Source organism: Macrobrachium rosenbergii, chromosome 34 (assembly GCF_040412425.1).
Source record: "Macrobrachium rosenbergii isolate ZJJX-2024 chromosome 34, ASM4041242v1, whole genome shotgun sequence".
NCBI classification, from domain to species: Eukaryota; Metazoa; Arthropoda; class Malacostraca; order Decapoda; family Palaemonidae; genus Macrobrachium; species Macrobrachium rosenbergii.
In genome coordinates, this window is record NC_089774.1 from 4,490,883 (window position 1) to 4,509,039 (window position 18,157).

The 18,157-nt window shown below is 39.1% G+C and overlaps 1 long non-coding RNA gene across 1 annotated transcript in view; it reads left to right on the top strand.

Annotated features, from left to right (window-relative positions):
* The window catches only part of LOC136856084 (uncharacterized), a 70,116-nt gene extending 54,277 nt beyond the window's left edge, over positions 1 to 15,839 (top strand). Inside the window, exon 3 of the long non-coding RNA XR_010858229.1 lies at positions 15,632 to 15,839. This is a non-coding gene — a long non-coding RNA (uncharacterized lncRNA). The remainder of the gene's footprint in view (positions 1 to 15,631) is intronic.
* Positions 15,840 to 18,157: the final 2,318 nt, after the last annotated feature.

Genomic DNA, 18,157 nt, shown 5'->3' on the forward strand with positions numbered 1-18,157 from the left:
ATTATTATTATTATTATTATTATTATTATTATTATTATTATTATTATTATTATTATTAAAAAGGACTCCTCTTTCCCAATGAACAATCTCCAATATAATAAGCAAAAAAAAAGGAAAGAATAATGAATTAAGAATAAAAATAACAAGTAACAACATATATAAAATTATAATCATCAATATTGATAAGGCATGGAGGAAGGCTATACCACCTACTAAACAGGTATAGAGTGGGATTTTAGCCTTGTAACTCATAAAATAGGACCTCTGTCCCGCCTAAAAACAAGGCATTATGTTTGTTTAAGGTTTTGTAATAGTTAAATGGACATTACTTAACCATACACTGTATGCGTCAAGGAAAATATATTATTAATGACTAAACACTTTCCCCGTAGGTGTACTTAGGCGTTACTTAAGTCCTGTTACGCTTTTCAGACCTTTTACTGTCAATTTCCGTTTCAGTGTTGAATGACCTCATAGGTCCCAGTGCTTGGCCTTTGACCTAAATTCTATATTCAATCAATCAATTGACTACATACTTGATGTGTTTTTGTGTCAGTTTTAACGTAAGCAACCCATTTGAGAACTGGTAAGCAGAACTTTGTGAAAATTGGCAAATGTATTCATTAGGTAACCCTCTGGAGACGATTAATAGTGGTAGAAATTAATGGAGATAAGATGGTTTCCATGGCAACAAATTGTTTTGAAGTCTGAGCCAATTTAAATTTTTTAAATTAATATATATATATATATATATATATATATATATATATATATATATATATATATATATATATATATATATATATATATATATATATATATGGTCTACCCCAAAGCCAAATCAAAAAGTCCTTCAAAAGAAGGCATCGTGCCTACCCCATACAAAAATGGGAATAAAAGCACGTTAAAAGAAGAAGAAGATATATATATATATATATATATATATATATATATATATATATATATATATATATATATATATATATATAAATACATATTAAAATGGGAAACAGCACGTTAAACGAAGAAGATATATTATGTCAAAAGGTAGGTTATATATATATAAATATATATATAGTATATATTTTATATATACATATATTATATATGTATATATAACATATGTTTCTAATTAATTTTTGGGGTGGATGATTTTCAAAACCCTTTGTTCAACCCCGCTTCCCTTGGTTGTTATATGCCAACTGCCTCTGATGGTCAGAGGTGGTCACCTAACCACCAAGTAACCAGTCCCAGCTACTCTACTATCAAGTAAATAGTATATAATATATATATATATATATATATATATATATATATATATATATATATATATATATATATATATATATATATATATATATATATATATATATATATATATATATAATATATATATAAATTTATGATATAAAATTGAAAATTGTCATTATATAAAATAATATTGAGTACTCACCTTGAAAATGATTATGTTGTTGTTTGAATTTTATCCGTACAGGGTACGTTTACTCTCTCTCTCTCTCTCTCTCTCTCTCTCTCTCTCTCTCTCTCTCTCTCTCTCTCTCTCTCTCTCTCTCTCTCTCTCACACACACACACACACACACACACTCACGATTATATCAAGTTCTACTTCACCTCTCTCTCTCTCTCTCTCTCTCTCTCTCTCTCTCTCTCTCTCTCTCTCTCTCTCTCTCTCTCTCCCCTGCAATGATCTTTCATATCTTAGTCTGCAAGGAAAACTTGTTTCAAACTCCAGAAGAAGTCTCGTTTTGCTTCCAAGGCCTCCAGTATCATCATCATCATCATCATCATCATCATCATCATCATCACATAATCACTATTTTCGTCTCCATTTTTCAACTTCACAATCAATTTTCAAGAGTTCGTGAAAGCTCAGTTATTCATTGTATTATTCGTTTAGACGTTTCACTCGATATTTCTCTGTAAGCAACACTTTTTGACACTTCTCTGAGGGATTATTGTATTTTACGTGAGGAACCAACAACAAAGATGTATCTGGCCGATGATTTGAGTGTGTGTGTGTGTGTGTGTGTGTGTGTGTGTGTGTGCGTGCATGTATTTCACTTCCAAACTCCTGACTCTCATTTGGCGTTGATTTCGATGACCGACGTCTTTGTCACGCCAGTTTTAGAAACACTTGATCGAAGAGTATTAGAATATTTGTCCACCAAACTCCTGACTCGTATTCATGTTCATCTCGATGACCGACGTCTTTGTCACGCCAGTTATTTGTCCACCAAACTCCTGACTTGTGTTCATGTTCACCTCGATGACCGACGACTTTGTCACGCCAGTTTTAGCAGCACCAGATCAGATATATAATATAAATAATATTAGAATATCCGTCCAGGAATATTTGTACAGCTCATAATCCATAATTTGAATACATGTTTTTTCGCAAAGTGAAATCAGTTTTAGATGCAACGTTGCATCATCGACCATAGGGCGCCCCCGTGGCCAGGTGCAATGGGAAATGGGTCACAGTGAGCTCCGAAAGGCCGCAAAACGAACCACAAAACGTTAATTCTGGAATCTGGGTCATGCATACCAAACACAGTCACCTTTCTGATAAATTTCCTTGCTAACGATTTTTCCACTTAAAAACAAAACAAAACAATCACTATTTCCGCCTTTGCGTTAGCCGTTAGATGAGGTATGCCTTATGCCAGCACGCCCTCGTGCCCCTGAAAATACCCCCCCGAGAATGCCCCCGGGGTACGTGGGCATAGACGAGCGGGGGACTGTCGTCTTATAACGTTCCTGTAAACGTAAACACAAGTCTTTTACGCGAACGTTTTTTTTTTCTCATGTGGACCCTGTAACCGAACTTCAGGAACCTTCATTTTGAACTTCAAAGATGGCGTTGCAGAACGCGCGTGCCCGCGAGCGCGCGCTAGGAGAGGCAGGCGCCCACACGCGCGGGCGGGCGGGAGAGACACTCCTCCACGGAGGAGGACCAGTTGGACAGTGTTCTTCAGGATCTCGTCGGACTGTGAGAGCCCTGACAGAGAGAGACCAAGAGCTGCCCCCCTGAAGGGGAGCTAGGTAGGTCCTCTGAGGGGGGGGAAGGGAGGGGAGGAGGAGCCAGGCTGGCTCAGGGACAACCACTTTTGGGTGATCTTTTTGGGGCTGGTGTTTCCCCCACCCCTCTCTCTCTCCCCCCTTCTCTCTCTCTCTCCCCTTCCCTCCTCTACCTCGTCAGGAGGAACCCCCCTCATCCAATCCAAACTCCCCAGGTCCTTCCAGACTCCAACCAACTCCCCAGGTCCTTTCAAACTCCAATCCAAACTCCCCAGGTCCTTTCAAACTCCAATCCAAACTCCCCAGGTCCTTTCAAACTCCAATCCAAACTCCCCAGGTCCTTTCAAACTCCAAGCTACTCCCCCAGGTCCCTTCAAACCCCAACCAACTCCCCAGGTCCTTCCAGCTTCCAATCCAAACTCCTCAGGTCCTTCCAGGCCCCAGTCCAAACTCCCCAGATCACCCTAAATCTCAAACTACTCCCAGGGTTCTGTCAAACCTCAGTCTACTACCCTCTAGGTACTGCCATACCCACCCCCCGTGGCCGTCTTAGACCTGTTCACAATCTGCAGCAATCGTTTTTTACGATTCTTTTTCCATTATCTTTTATTTCTAGGCATAGGCTCGTTCCGTTATCAGTCATTTGTTCCCGTTTCCATTCTTTATTGGTGTTACGCGTTGGGTTAATGTCAGCATTCTCTATTTCTTTATTTGATCATAGTCCATGTTCTTGATTCCTTGCTTGTTCCTCCATCTTCTGTCGACATTATCCCTCAGTTTGTTGCGTCAGTGTTCTTTTTATTTTGTTCTTCACTTTCAGTTTTACGTCACCACTGTTCTTATTCATTGTTCTTCATTATTCTTCAGTCGCCTCACGTTCAGTTGTGGGCTGCCTTCAACTCTCACACTCTCGCTTTCCGAAACACCTGGGACCTCAGAGTTTCACCAATTGGACTGTTTCACTTGATTGTTCCACTAGACTGTTCCAGTTAGTACAACTTGTGGCTTTACGTGTTTAAACCAATTTCAATCGTTGTGTAATTAATAATTTTATATCTCTTGTTGACTAAGCACCATCTGTTTCCTTCTCAATGTGACGTTATGTTCCTCGGGATTGTGTAAAACAGGTCAAAGGTCAGCCGTCCTTTATATCTATGTTAACAGGTCAAAGGTCAGTCATCCTTTATATCTGATGTTGTAGATGATGCAACTTCTCTGTGTGGTTGTTAACTTCAATTGCCAGGCTTTGGGATTCTCTTCCTGCTTTCGTTTTGCCTGAGCAGCGTAACACTATTCCGGAGGTCCTCCTTTTTTTATAGACGTAATCAGTGCATTAATACCAGGTAGTTAGTCAGCTGTGGTGGGCCACAGTCTGGAAAATGCGTATGAGGCCTCCTACCTCATCCCATTATCCATGATGAGTTGACCCAGATGTGAATTTGTATCACTTTCAGTTCAAGTCATTCAGAGGGCATGGGGCTAGCAACCTCATCCGCAGAGACATGCCGAGAACCAGAAGGCTCTAGGCTCTTGGTCAGTGAGAGAGAGAGAGAGAGAGAGAGAGAGAGACTCTAACGGAAGACTATAGCAGGGAGCAAGGTCCAGCCAGGGAACATTTAGTTACTAAGAGAGGTCTATGAGGCGCGCAGCAACCAGCATTAACGTTAGACATCAAGATGAAAACAGGATATAAAAAAAGCGAGAAAAAACCTTTATCTCTCAAAGGTCGGTAGAGCGTTAAAGTTATCCCTGGCTTTTGAAGAAGAAGAAGAAGAAAAAAAAAAAAAGCAGCTCTCAGACCAGAGTTATCCAACCGCAAAGCGGCAGTCCGTCAGTCAGTCGACGACTGAGTAAAAACCAGTACTGTGTCTCTCTCTCTCTCTCTCTCTCTCTCTCTCTCTCTCTCTCTCTCTCTCTCTGGCAAACCTGTATCTTCGTTTTCCTCATTATATTATCCTCTTTTCGTGTCCGTCATTACTATAATCCTTTTATCATCTGGTTTTATTTCTTCCTCTGGTGATTTCCGAGTTTTACAGTTCCCAGATCCCCACTGCAGATCTGGGAACTGTAAAACTGTTTTGCCAGTTGCTAACAAGGTCAGAGTCCTATGCAAAACAAAGAGTACCTGAGCAAATGCTGGTGGAAAACAGTTTCAGAAGCCGTTACAGGTAGCATGGCTAACCTCCTCATATCCTCCTGATTTATTTTATCTAGCACCTGCTGGTTTGTCCTTGGTGAGAGTGTATTAGACCTAAACAGCCTTTCATTTTTTTGACAAGATTTGGCCACCACTTACTATTAGTTTTCAGGCTTTTCCTCTGATATGGTGTGGCTTCTAAGTAGAGGCAGTGATCGCTTCCACTTTTATATGATAAGTTCTGAATAGTAGCAGTAACTCTGTTCAGAGAACTTCCAACAGTTTAAGCTACTTCATGAACCTACACAGAAGGCCCACTATAACAGTCACCTTTATATATGAGTCATGCTCTCTTGCTTCCAGATTGTGGAGGTCCTTCCTCTCCAATACCTCATGCATCCATTTTAGCAAAATATTGTAGGTCTTACCTTCCTTTTTCTTCTAACAATTGCAAACCGTAGACTGTCTTCACCAACTTATCATACCCCAATTTTTCCACATGACTGAACTTCCTCAAAACATCTATGCTGACCTTCTTATCACTTATAATGTGCAAACAGTTCGTCTTTAGAGCTTCATTCTTTTTCCTGTTATTCAGTAATGCATACTTCACTTCCATAAAGAAGGTTTGGCTCAACAGCCCCTTCATACATCCATGCTTTTACTTTCAGAGACATTCCAATTTCCTTTCAGTCCTTGCATACATCCTGCTACCTTCTTTGCTTTACCTATAATATGATTCACCTCTTCTGTCATCCTACCATTATACAATATATTTATTCCCAGATGCCCATATGAAGTATTTGATTCTGTTCTTTAACCATCTATACTAACATTCATTGGTCCAACTCCCTAACTTCCTTCTACTATCAGAAACTTACTCTTCCTCCTACAAGCACTCTCAAACTCCAATACTAGTTTCTGCAGTTTCTCCAAACAATCCCAAACAGTAGAGCATTATGTGCAAACATCAGCCATTCCACACTCCATTCCCGGCCCTTCTTCTTATCCCACAACTCTGCACCTATATCTGCTGCCCTTTCCGTGGCTTCTTGCATTACCCCATCCGGGAAGATATTAAAGAACAACACAGACACGACGCACATTTATCTCAGCCCAGTTATTAGAACAGATTGGTCTCTCTGCTAGGTACAGATTTTAACACATGCTTCACTTCCATCTTAAAGACTTCTAGTGAGTCTCAGCAACTTATAATCCCGTGCGGGGATTATAAATGCACCTCGTGTGGGTCACTGTAGGCATTATTAAAGGGTGTTTGCAGTGTTCCATAAGGTTCATAGCATCATCCACTTTTTGGCCTTTACCTCCATTCCCACGTCCTTTCTTCATTATTGCTACCCAACCTATCTAACTATTACTAAGCAGTTCAACTGTGATGTTTTTGCCCAGTTCATTCTTAAGATCCTTATACTTCATTTCTGGATCTCTTTATCTTGCTGTCTGACCATTCCTCCTCCCTCTTAAGCGCTGAATGGCCAAAAGTTCCCCAATACTTGGCTTGACAGCCTAAATTTCTTGGAATTAACTGCATTACCTCTATCAGTGATGTCACGAGCTATTTCTAGGTCTACGTTTGCCACAGTCAGCTTTCCCCTGTACTTTGAAACTTCAGGCGTGACTGTTTCTTACTAGTTGATCCACACTTACCCTTCCTTGTCTAAGCCCACACTGTTCTTCCCCTGTGAGTCCTTCTGTCATCCGTCTGATTTCCTCATTCAAAATCCTACCGTGTACCCTACTCGATTTACTAAGTAAAGCCATGGCCGCTTGATTCGTACTGTCTCATCTATCATATTTACCCTTAAACAAAAGGACAACCATTTCTCATACCTATTTTTTTCAAACCCTTTCCCTCATACAGATATACATTACAAACCTTGGTCAGCCACCCATTCGCTATCACCACTGCATGTGGCATCCCACCTGTGACTCCATCACCTACAGGTGACTTGGCATTTATCTATCCCTTAATTGCCTCTCATTACACCCATATTAATTATTTCCACAAGCACTCTCCAGTTTATATTAAGCTCTTCTACGCTTGCATCATTCATTCTTGCTTCTGTTCTGTCTTTTATTTTCAACAAATTGTCAAGAATATCCATGCTTGCCTTCTCCATTTTTAGTTTTCTGTAAAAGAAAACTATTGTGCCGGCTTTATTCTGTCCGCACTTTTTCTGTCCGCCCTCAGACCTTAAAAATTACTGAGGCTAGAGGACTGCAAATTGGCTTGTTGATCATCAACCCTCCAGTCATCAAACATACCAAATTTCAGCCCTATAGCCTCAGTAGTTTTTATTTTATTTAAGGTTAAATTTACACATAATCATGCTTCTGGCAACGATATATGATAGGCCACTGCCAGGCTTTGGTTAAAGTCATACAACATTATACCGAGACCCCCGAAAGATAAATCTATTTTCGGTGGCTTTGATTATACGCTGTAGCGGCTGTACAGAAAACTCGATTGGGCCCAAGAAACTTCGGCACATTTTTTACTTGTTTATTGCAAACCTCCATTTGATTTCAAACATCTTTATTTTGATCACCTTATCAGTTTCTGTGACACCTTGCTGGAATTATATGCACTTTATTCACTTCTGAACTTTTGTTTCTTTACCTTTGCCCATTTTTTATCCATTTTCTCCTTATACGTTCTTCTGACTTCCTTCCCATTAAACTATTTTTTTTTTCACCTTTCCTCTTATACTTAAAATTCAATCTGTTCTCACTTTTGCTTGGATCACTTAATGACCTCGTCCCACTTATATCAAAAGGCTCCATTCTCATTTACTCCTGGAACTCTGAATCTGCCCACAATACCATCTCTTTCTCTTATCTCCTACCTTTCCATTCAAGTCACCTAGCACAGCCACCCTTTCATGCTGTCTAAACCCAGCAGAGCACAGATTCAGACTGAAAAACAATCTCGCTTTCAAACAATCTCTCTCTCATTCAGACTCAAAAACACTCTCTCTCTCTCTCATTCTTTTTCCAATCCTGGACTGAAGACACTTACTATTACAACTTCTTTTGTGCTGCACTCAATCTTGCACTGAAAAGCCTCATGCTATCACCTTTTTACACTTTCACCAATCCTCAGAGCCTCCCTAATGCTGCAGGCTGTACATGTTCCCTAGTTCTCCATCTTCCAGCTAACTCAGACACAGTTGTTTATTGTGCTCTCCATTCCTGCACACCCTTTGTTTCAATCAGTGCCAAAACGTGAAGCTTTTTCTCCTTGAATAAGCCAGTAGTCTTGTGTGTGTCTTACCATCTGCCCCACTTACTTGCACATACATATAATATAAAATACACACATATATAGAATATTTATCTGTAACATATTATACTGCTAGTCATCTTAAGAGGTCATTGTAGGCTAGCAGCCTCATTCTCTCTGTAGTAAAATAGGTGAATTATGATGAAAAGGTGCTACCGTCTGAGCAGATCCTGTGACCAAGTGGTGCAGTACTCGGTTCACAATTGCTAAGGTCCATGGCTCACCCTTAGAATAATGTGTTGCCTACCAGTCCATGCGGCTAGTTTAAATGAGTCCCAGCTTCTGCTGTGATCAAGAGATTTACTGAGATGTCAGAACACTGTACTCTTCTACAGTGATTTCTGAGGAACACAGGACAACTGGCTCCATCATTCACGTCCTTTAGCGAAACCCCATAGGGTGCACTGTAGGCATTACTAAAGGTTCTTTGCAGCGTCCCTTCGGCCCCTAGCTGCAACCCCTTTCATTCCTTTTACTGTATCTCCATTCATATTATCTTTCTTCCATCTTGCTATCCACCCTCTCTTAACAGTTATTTCATAGTGCAACTGCTTTAAGGTTTTCCTCCTGTTACACCTTTCAGACCTACTTACTCTCATTTTCCTTTCCAGCACTGAATGACCTTATAGGTCCCAGTGCTTGGCCTTTGGCCTAATGTATTCCATTCCATTTAGCTGCTAAATCTAGGAAAAGATTCCTATGCAATAAACTTCAACAACATTAGCCACTTTATCCAGTTACACAGAAGATTCACTGTGCAACTAGGCTCCACCTTTGGAGAATCTATTGTGCTTTGTGATCATTAAGACTTTTATGCCCCAGGACCTTAGTCACTCCTTTCAGTGACCTATGGTCCTCCATTCTCTCCACTCTTTTTGTCATTTCTACCTTTCTCACCTTTTCAACTCTTCGTGTTCTGCCCATAATTTGGAGATGATTAAACTCAGCAGCACTTGCCATTGTTACAATCAGTGTCCACAGTTCTTGTCCCTAATGGAGAGTTTACTAATATATCTTACACATTCAGTTCAGTTCTTCCTAAGGAAGTTTTCCTCATCTATTTTGTTCTTCCTTCCAGTCTGGGTATAAGAGCAAGGACTTCCTGCTGCCCATTTACCCCTTCAGTATTAATGTAAAAAGAAACAAAGATGGCAGTAGACATCAGTGTAATCTCTCTTAGATAGCCTCTCCTTATGCCTAAATGCATGGCTGCTGGGGTTGATCATAAGAGAAAAGACAGCTCTAATTAGTAACATAATCACCAGGAGTGTACAGAGAACCATTTCTGTCATCAGAGCCTAGCCTAGAAGTCTCCTGATGAGTTGACCTTGAAGAAGACACCCTGTCAGAGGGGTCTGTTGCACCTATAGATGTTAAATTTCAGCTGTCAGTAGCAGTGACTGGAGACACCACATTAGAGATGAATTTTGTAACTCTGGAAGAACGGCAGAAATACCTGGACCATTTTTTCAAGCGTTGATGGTATGCCTAGTCTTTCTCAGACCCCTTTAGGCTTAATGTGATTGGTCAAGTCCATGAAATGGCTTTGGGTTAGCCCAAGGTCCCTTGTTTTAAAATTTCTTCGAGGCCATGTTTGTTGTTTTGAGATTAAGCTGGTCTTATGCTAATACAAACCCTTGCTTTAAAAACTAAAATCAAGTTAGAATATAAGGTGCTCTTCTTTGATGCTTCACAAGTTCCAGAGGAGATTTTAATATGTAGGAGGACCTTTTGAAAACAGTAAACCCGGACATCTGTGCCTGAAATAATGATATCTTTACCATTGTTCGTTGTCCAGGGATCAAAACTCCCCACAGCATCCAACGCCTGTGGAGGACCCTCTAGAAGGATTTGAAAATCCTTCTAGAGAGTCTAGAAAATCTTTAATTAGACTTTAGTTTTGAACAAGGGTTTGTACCAGCAAAATACCAGCCTAATCTCAAAACAACAAACATATCCCCTGAAAGAAATGAGAAAAATGGGAACTTGGCTCAACCTAAAGTCATTCCATAGATCTGGCAACAAGATTTAGCCTTAAGAGGTCTTTCTGTCCTTAGCTAACTTCTGACACTCTTCTTCCTGCTGTACTTTCCACAACTACTCTGCCATATTCATAAATTTTATTAATGCCTATCTTGAACTTTCATACCCCAAAAGTGAAACACTGCTTCATGACATTAAACTGAGCTGACAGCATCTCATGTTGCTGAAGTTAAACATCGTGAATTGAGGCATATAGTTCACTAAATATCAATAAGGATCAGTTCATCCCCTTAATTATGTAACCATAATACTTCTTTAAAATGTTATGTACCATTGTCCTGTGTCTTCTGACTAAGCTGTTGCATATGTCTTCTGTATATTGTAGATTCTCCTGGTTCCAGTCACCAGTTTTATACACGGCAGTGACTGCAAATAAAGACTTCACTGTCCTAAAATGGAAAACTTCAGTATCTGCAAAATTTTCGAAATTGAGATAAGCCACCTATTGGGCTCGTGAAACACTAATACACAACACACTGCAGTTTCAGAATGATTCTTCAATGCTTCCCACGAGTATTTAGGGGGTCCCATTTGCAGTATCTGCAAAATCAGTAGTAAGGCAAGGGAGTATCTACCATTTTTCTCAGCTTTGTATTTTTGCAGATACTGCAATTTTCCAATTTAGGGCAGTTCAGTTTCCTAACGATTCTTTTAAACCCTTGAAATCTCAAGAGATATTATAAAATGCCACCATGCCCACTGCATCGCCATTTTGAAGAGTTATAATGATACTGTAGTGTATTGTAAGTGGGCAATTTCCCCCTAGAAGTAGGTGATAAGACAAGCCTCATCTTTTGGGATTTGAACTGCTGCCTTGTGAAATGTAGTCAGGTCTCCGTGGCTGAGTTCATATTGTATTCAGAGAGGAGACAAGTCTTGTCATTTTAAGGATTAGTACTCGATTTGCTTATTTGGAGAGAGAGAGAGAGAGGTTTATAACAGACTGCCTGGTTTTTTGCATGAAATTTAGTTTTGTTCTCTAATTGCACCACCAATAAAGCGAACGTAGCACTTACGAAAAAGCCTTAACATTTTACTGATCCTGTAAGCGGCCAGTTCCAAAAATAGAGTTTAAAAAAGTAAACTTGTTACGTTAGATTCTGTAGCCTAGGCGGCTCCGTTCAATGCTACAGAAATTTGAGAATAATAGACTTATTATTCCTATATCATGGCTATTAAGGAAAAAAGTATATTTGGCTAATTCCTTGGTATCGTAACTAACTATGAATTGTACCTCATGACAAGCACGTCTATTACAATCGCTTAAACCCCCAACAATCAAAGTCCCGACGATGAGAACGCTCCCGATAAACAACACTTGTTGAAGCTTATAGGCCTAATAATTATAAATCTGAAAACGTATAGGATTAAGGATTAGATCCCAAATCTTATAGATGTCGAAGCTTACAGACCTAGGGATTAGCTCGCGAATCTTACAGGCCTACGATATAGATCGCTAATCTTATAGGCCTAGGGATTACTGTTACACTCATTCACCTTAGGCTTCGACGTGCTGTGACGTCACGAAAGGTTAGGCTCCTCAAAAAACGAAAAAAAATAAGGGGGGAAGGGGGTGGTGGGGAAAGGAGGGGGGGGGGGAGCTGAGGACTTATATACTAAATGGTACCGGGGCTGGACGTCGAGAAAGGTCAACCATACGGTTGGGTTTTGTCTTCGGTCGGCCTTGGTCGTACCCACGGCTGGATCACGTGACACAGGTTGAGTCTAACGACTCCACCCCTTCTTGAGTCTCTCTCTCTCTCTCTCTCTCTCTCTCTCTCTCTCAATAAGGATAATAATTTGTTGTTACTTTTCTCATTGCAATCAGTTACGCCAGTAGCAGCAGTAATAGGCTCTCTCTCTCTCTCTCTCTCTCTCTCTCTCTCTCTCTCTCTCTCTCTCTCTCTCTCTCTCTCTCTCTCAGTAATTATAAGCTTTGTCAAATTTCTTCCTTAAAGAATAGAACTTTCATCCCACAAATATATTCAGTCATTAGTTGGAAACAGGAGGACCTCTCTCTCTCTCTCTCTCTCTCTCTTACACAGGGAAATATAGAAATATATACCTCAGGTGCTGTAAGCGATTATTATTATTATTATTATTATTATTATTATTATTTACCATTGAATAGACCTACTCTCACCTGTTTGGAAATAGTCTTCTCTCTCGGCCACTAGGTGGCACTCGTATCTCATTTTACAGGTGCCATTTCAGACCATGATATCACCAGTTTACTCAGTGAAGACCACCAGTCCCCCTACAGCACAAGTAAGTTGTTAATTCCCTCTGTTATCAAGATTTTTCACTAATTACTCCATCCAGGGGATATAAGTTAGGCATAGTGGGCTATTGGTAACCTCGCTCCTTTCTGCAGTATGTTGGTTCAAATCCCTCCAGGAGAAGAAGGGGTTTCTTCGTTTATTACTCTTGGGAATTCAGTGTTTCCACCTGAATATTGAATTCAAAAAGTGTGAGTAATTTGAAGCTTCAAGGTTCAAAGTGGCTTTGGAAACTCCATTTGTTTTTAAAGGTGAGAAAAAGATTATATTCTGTTGACCTGAGCAGTGAATTATGTACCTGATAGTCACCTAACTGTGGTAGGTCAAAACTTTGGGTAGAGAATGCCATGGGACTGGCAACCTCATCCTAAAACTGGAAATCTTAAACTTCTGTGAGTGTATTTTGGGATGAGGATGCCAGGTACTTTACCCTGACTTTGAGGGGCCCTTATATATATATATATATATATATATATATATATATATATATATATATATATATATATATATATATATATATATATATCAAAGAAGTGTTATGGACTAGCGTCAGGTCTCTCTCTCTCTCTCTCTCTCTCTCTCTCTCTCTCTCTCTCTCTCTCTCTCTCTCTCTCTCCACAGATTGCAAACTCACCAAACCTGAATCCTGATATAGCGTTGCTTTTATTCACATACACACAAACACACCATACACACATACACACAATCACAAACAGTTACCCAACAGGACACTTATGTTAACCCCCAGCAAAGTTAAGTGACGCCAGGTAATAAATGCTATGTATTACACTAAATGGCTTAGTAGAAGCTCGCTTGGAGAGAGAGAGAGAGAGAGAGAGAGAGAGAGAGAGAGAGAGAGAGAGAGAGAGAGAGAGGTTTAACATAACAGGATCTATCGCTCGGCAGAGTCAAGTAGGACCCAGCCTAACGGGTGTTCAAAAGTTAACGGTACACGATTCGCTAAGCTGGTGACTCTCTCTCTCTCTCTCTCTCTCTCTCTCTCTCTCTCTCTCTCTCTCTCTCTCTCTCCAGCAGCAGTCGACCTTGGCTAAAACAGATAGAGCTAAACAGTTACGGGATTCGGAAAGAACACTAGGCTCCTGGTCCCCACCCACCTCTCTCTCTCTCTCTCTCTCTCTCTCTCTCTCTCTCTCTCTCTCTCTCTCTTTTTATTTATATATATATATATATGTATGTATACATCTCACTTTGTACTGTAGTCTTCACCTCTCTCTCTCTCTCTCTCTCTCTCTCTCTCTCTCTCTCTCTCTCTCTCTCTCTCTCTCTCTCTCTCTCTCCATCCACCTTCTTCAACTTATATTTCGGGTTTTAGCAGCTGACCCGTCCCAGCCCTGAAGGTCGTTCACTTTTTGCATCACTGGTAAGGAACAGCTATGATATATATATATATATATATATATATATATATATATATATATATATATATATATATATATATATATATGTGTGTGTATGTATATATATATAAATATATATATATAATTATATATATGTATATTTATTTTATTATATATATATATACACGTAAATGTCTTGTTTTTGTAATACAGTATGTTTTTATAAGTTTGTACTCATGTGTATGTTCTTGAATCAATTTATAAATATATTTGTTGCCCTAGGGAGTTTTCACTGATATATCCCTTCAAAAAAATATATATTTATTATTATATATATGTACATATTATTATTATTATTATTATTATTATTATTATTATTATTATTATTATTATTATATTATTCCACCTTCTCTCTTGAACTGTATATAATATACCTACTGTAGTTGTTACCCAACACTGACACAATCATCCCCTTATCCTTTGAATCATGAAGACTTCCGAACAGAACTTTAGTGAGAATACAAATAATTCTAATATTGATTAACTGCAGAGAGTAAGATCTAAAATAACATACGTACAAACGCACAAACAAGCGGCATATTCACTCGAAATCTGTTTGTACAGAACTGTGCATTTGGGGATCACACCTGTCCTAACACCTGTTTGATTACATTAGCATAAACAGAAAGGTTACACATGCGTTTGAATGAGGAGACATCGTCTGCTATACTTTACTAAATATTGTGTGAAGAGGCGTATTGAAAAACGGGACGTTACTTGAATCTTTTTTATCTATTTATTTATTTATTCGTTCATTTATATTTTTCCTTTTCCAATAATTGATATCTGTTTTTTGTGTTTGTTATTACTTTCTAAGTACTTTCAAATGAACACCATAATATTCTTTTGGAAGCTTGATTTTCGAGTCAGTGGTCTCTTTTGTGGGATTGTTCCATACGAGTAGGGTTCATCTAATAATAATAATAATAATAATAATAATAATAATAATAATAAGTGACTTACAATGTCATACATTCTGGAATGTGAGAGAGCTATAGCTTTCTGTGTAAGTATACTTGAGCCCAACAATTTTTAAAAGTTCACACAATAAGAAAGGTTTTGTTGAAAGTGAATAAAAACGATTTAGAGAAATCAATGCTACTTGTAATTTAGAAGCTCTAATCTAATTGCCACTGAAGATTGCCGAGCCGAGAAACCCAGGTAAAGAAAAAAAGTGATAAATCTCTCTCTCTCTCTCTCTCTCTCTCTCTCTCTCTCTCTCTCTCTCTCTATATATATATATATATATATATATATATATATATATATATATATATATATATATATATATATATATATATATATATATATATATATATATATATGAAAATTGAGACATAGATTGGTAATAATGTTTTTGTTCTCTCTCTCTCTCTCTCTCTCTCTCTCTCTCTCTCTCTCTCTCTCCAGGTTAACCAGTCAGTTTGCAGTCATTGTGCAAGGATTCTGGAGGAAGAGAACCTCCATGTCTATTGGTTTTACAAGATCACCCTCGATGAGTAAACCAACGTCTCAGCTATTGTTAAAGGCAAGACATTCTAACAGATAATTCTTTGGCCCACATTCTCCAAAATTTAAGGTTTATGGCTGTTTGCAAGGTGGAGGTCTCAACCCATGTCAGGTATGGAAAAATTAGTCGGGGTTCCAAGACCCTTCCCTGCAAGCCTCGGTTCTATAAGTTAAACGTGTTATTGACATTAATTTGTCATATTTGACTGTCTTTAAGGGGGCTTTTTTTAGGCTTGAATTTTTTTCACTAATACAGTGTTCTGTTCTGTGTTTACCAACCATCATTGGTGACCAAGCCTGGGGACCTTTGGGTCTGCCTAATTGAGAGCAAAATTTGGCCATTTGTCACAAGACTGGACGGTTTATTCACAGAATAAAAGCAAGATTGAAATAAGAAGAGGCAGTAGATTCTTCAATATAGGCAAGCCCTAATTGAAACTTTGGTTCTTTTAACCTCTTTTTGGTAGCAGAGTAATTTTTATTTGTAAAATGAGTAGACAAATATTCCAAAAGTAAATATTTACTCTAAGCATTTCTGGCGTTCTCGTTAGCTGATAGTTTTAGAAGTACTGGACTCCCCTTTTATCGTACAATTACGATTGACTGCAGTGGGAAAGCAGGGTTTTTAGGTGGGGAGAAAACTCTGAGTGCAATACAAGGATGTATTTAACCTAACCTTACCTAGAGCACTGAGTCATTTCCTGGCTTGGGGCTGACTCCCCACCTGACCTTACTTAGGGCACTGTAAATTAAGTAAGGTTTCCACCTATCCTAGGATACTGGGTTCTTATCTTGCCAGGGGTGACCATCTAACCAAACCTAGGGTACTGTAAATTAAAGTAAGGAATAGGGTCAAAACCTAACCTAAACCTAGGATGCTGGACCTAACATGGTCCTCCACTAACATAGGTTACTAGGTCCTTGCTTAGACTAGTGCACGAGATCACTTTAAAAACCTTTTAATCAGAACTTGCAGAAGTATAATGCAAACATTATAATACTGCACATCCTCGTATTTCACTCTTTTCTGTATACCAACACCCAAAAACCCTGATTTCTCACTGTAGTCCCATAATTCTAGGATATGACAATGGTCCAGTACCTCTAGAATTAAGCCTACCTACTACTTTGCTATGAAATAAATGTCAGAAACATTCAAAACACGTTGAAACAAAAATTGCTAGTTCCTACAGAAATACAAACCATCACCATTCATATAGGAGTATGGCTCACTGCAAGCTGGAGTGGTTGTTGAACTTGGTAACCAGATTAACACTTGGTTTTTTTCTCTTATGGAGAAAGAACATAAATGCATGGGCCTCATTTTTAGGGTTCATGCCTCCCACAATGGTAGACCCTTTCATCTCTTGTTCTTTTTTTAGGGGGAAGGTGTGTACTTGTCCTTCCCCCAGCAAGGAGTGTGCAGATTGGTCTTCCCCACAGTGGGGGACATTTGGCGAAAGTAGGAAGGAGGACAAGAAGCATTTGTTGGCTTAATTGAGGGGGAATACACCCCCGAACCCTACTGGCTTTTTTCTCCAGCCACCTTCCATGTGCCTTCCTCTTGTAATGTCTTCTACTGCTGTATCTGCAGGACCCTCCTGTTCCAACAGCCCTTCCAGGGGCAGATTCCCTGGTCAGTACTTCATGTTCTGTGGTTCTGGCTGTGACTTCCCCTCCAGTGTGGAAGACCAGCAAGAGTCAGAACGAAGGGAAGAAACGCTGTCATGGTTCTTCCTCGTTGTCATCTTTGCTGTCATTGAGCTCACCCTCATCCTTCTACTCTTCCCTGGATACGTGTCCACCACCATGAAGGTGAAGTCTGTAGGAAAAATACAGATTGTTTTTCAAAAATTTGATATTTTTGTGAATTTAGTTTTTTTAGTAAGATGCTCGTGAAATTTTGGTGTAAAGTAATCCTTTGATTATGTGCAGTAATAGAGCCAGGGCTCTGCTGGATAAAGTCAACTAAAACTCTGAGGATGTAAAACGGCAACACCATGCCCTTACTCCCCTGCCTTGTCAGTACCGCATCACTGTAAGCACTAAACATGTTAATAAACAACAACCATTACACATTAAACTGAAAGCCTAATATATAAGACAGTTAGCTAGCTTATTTTCCCATATTCGTTAAAGATATACTGTATGAAAACACTTGAAGAAAAAACTTGCAACACACAACACGGTAAGTGTATTGTACATGCAGTACGCTACCAAATAACATGGTTGTCACTTTATTTTACGTATTTTGCCTAAGCACTTGGAAAAGCACTTTACAGTATACCGTTGTAAAAAAACATAGTACTTTACACAAAAAACAAACCTTTTTTCTCTCTTTCTCAGTTGCAACACAATATGGTAGGTGTACTGTACATACAGTACACTACTGAATGACACGGGTATCACTTTCTTTTTCCTATTTTG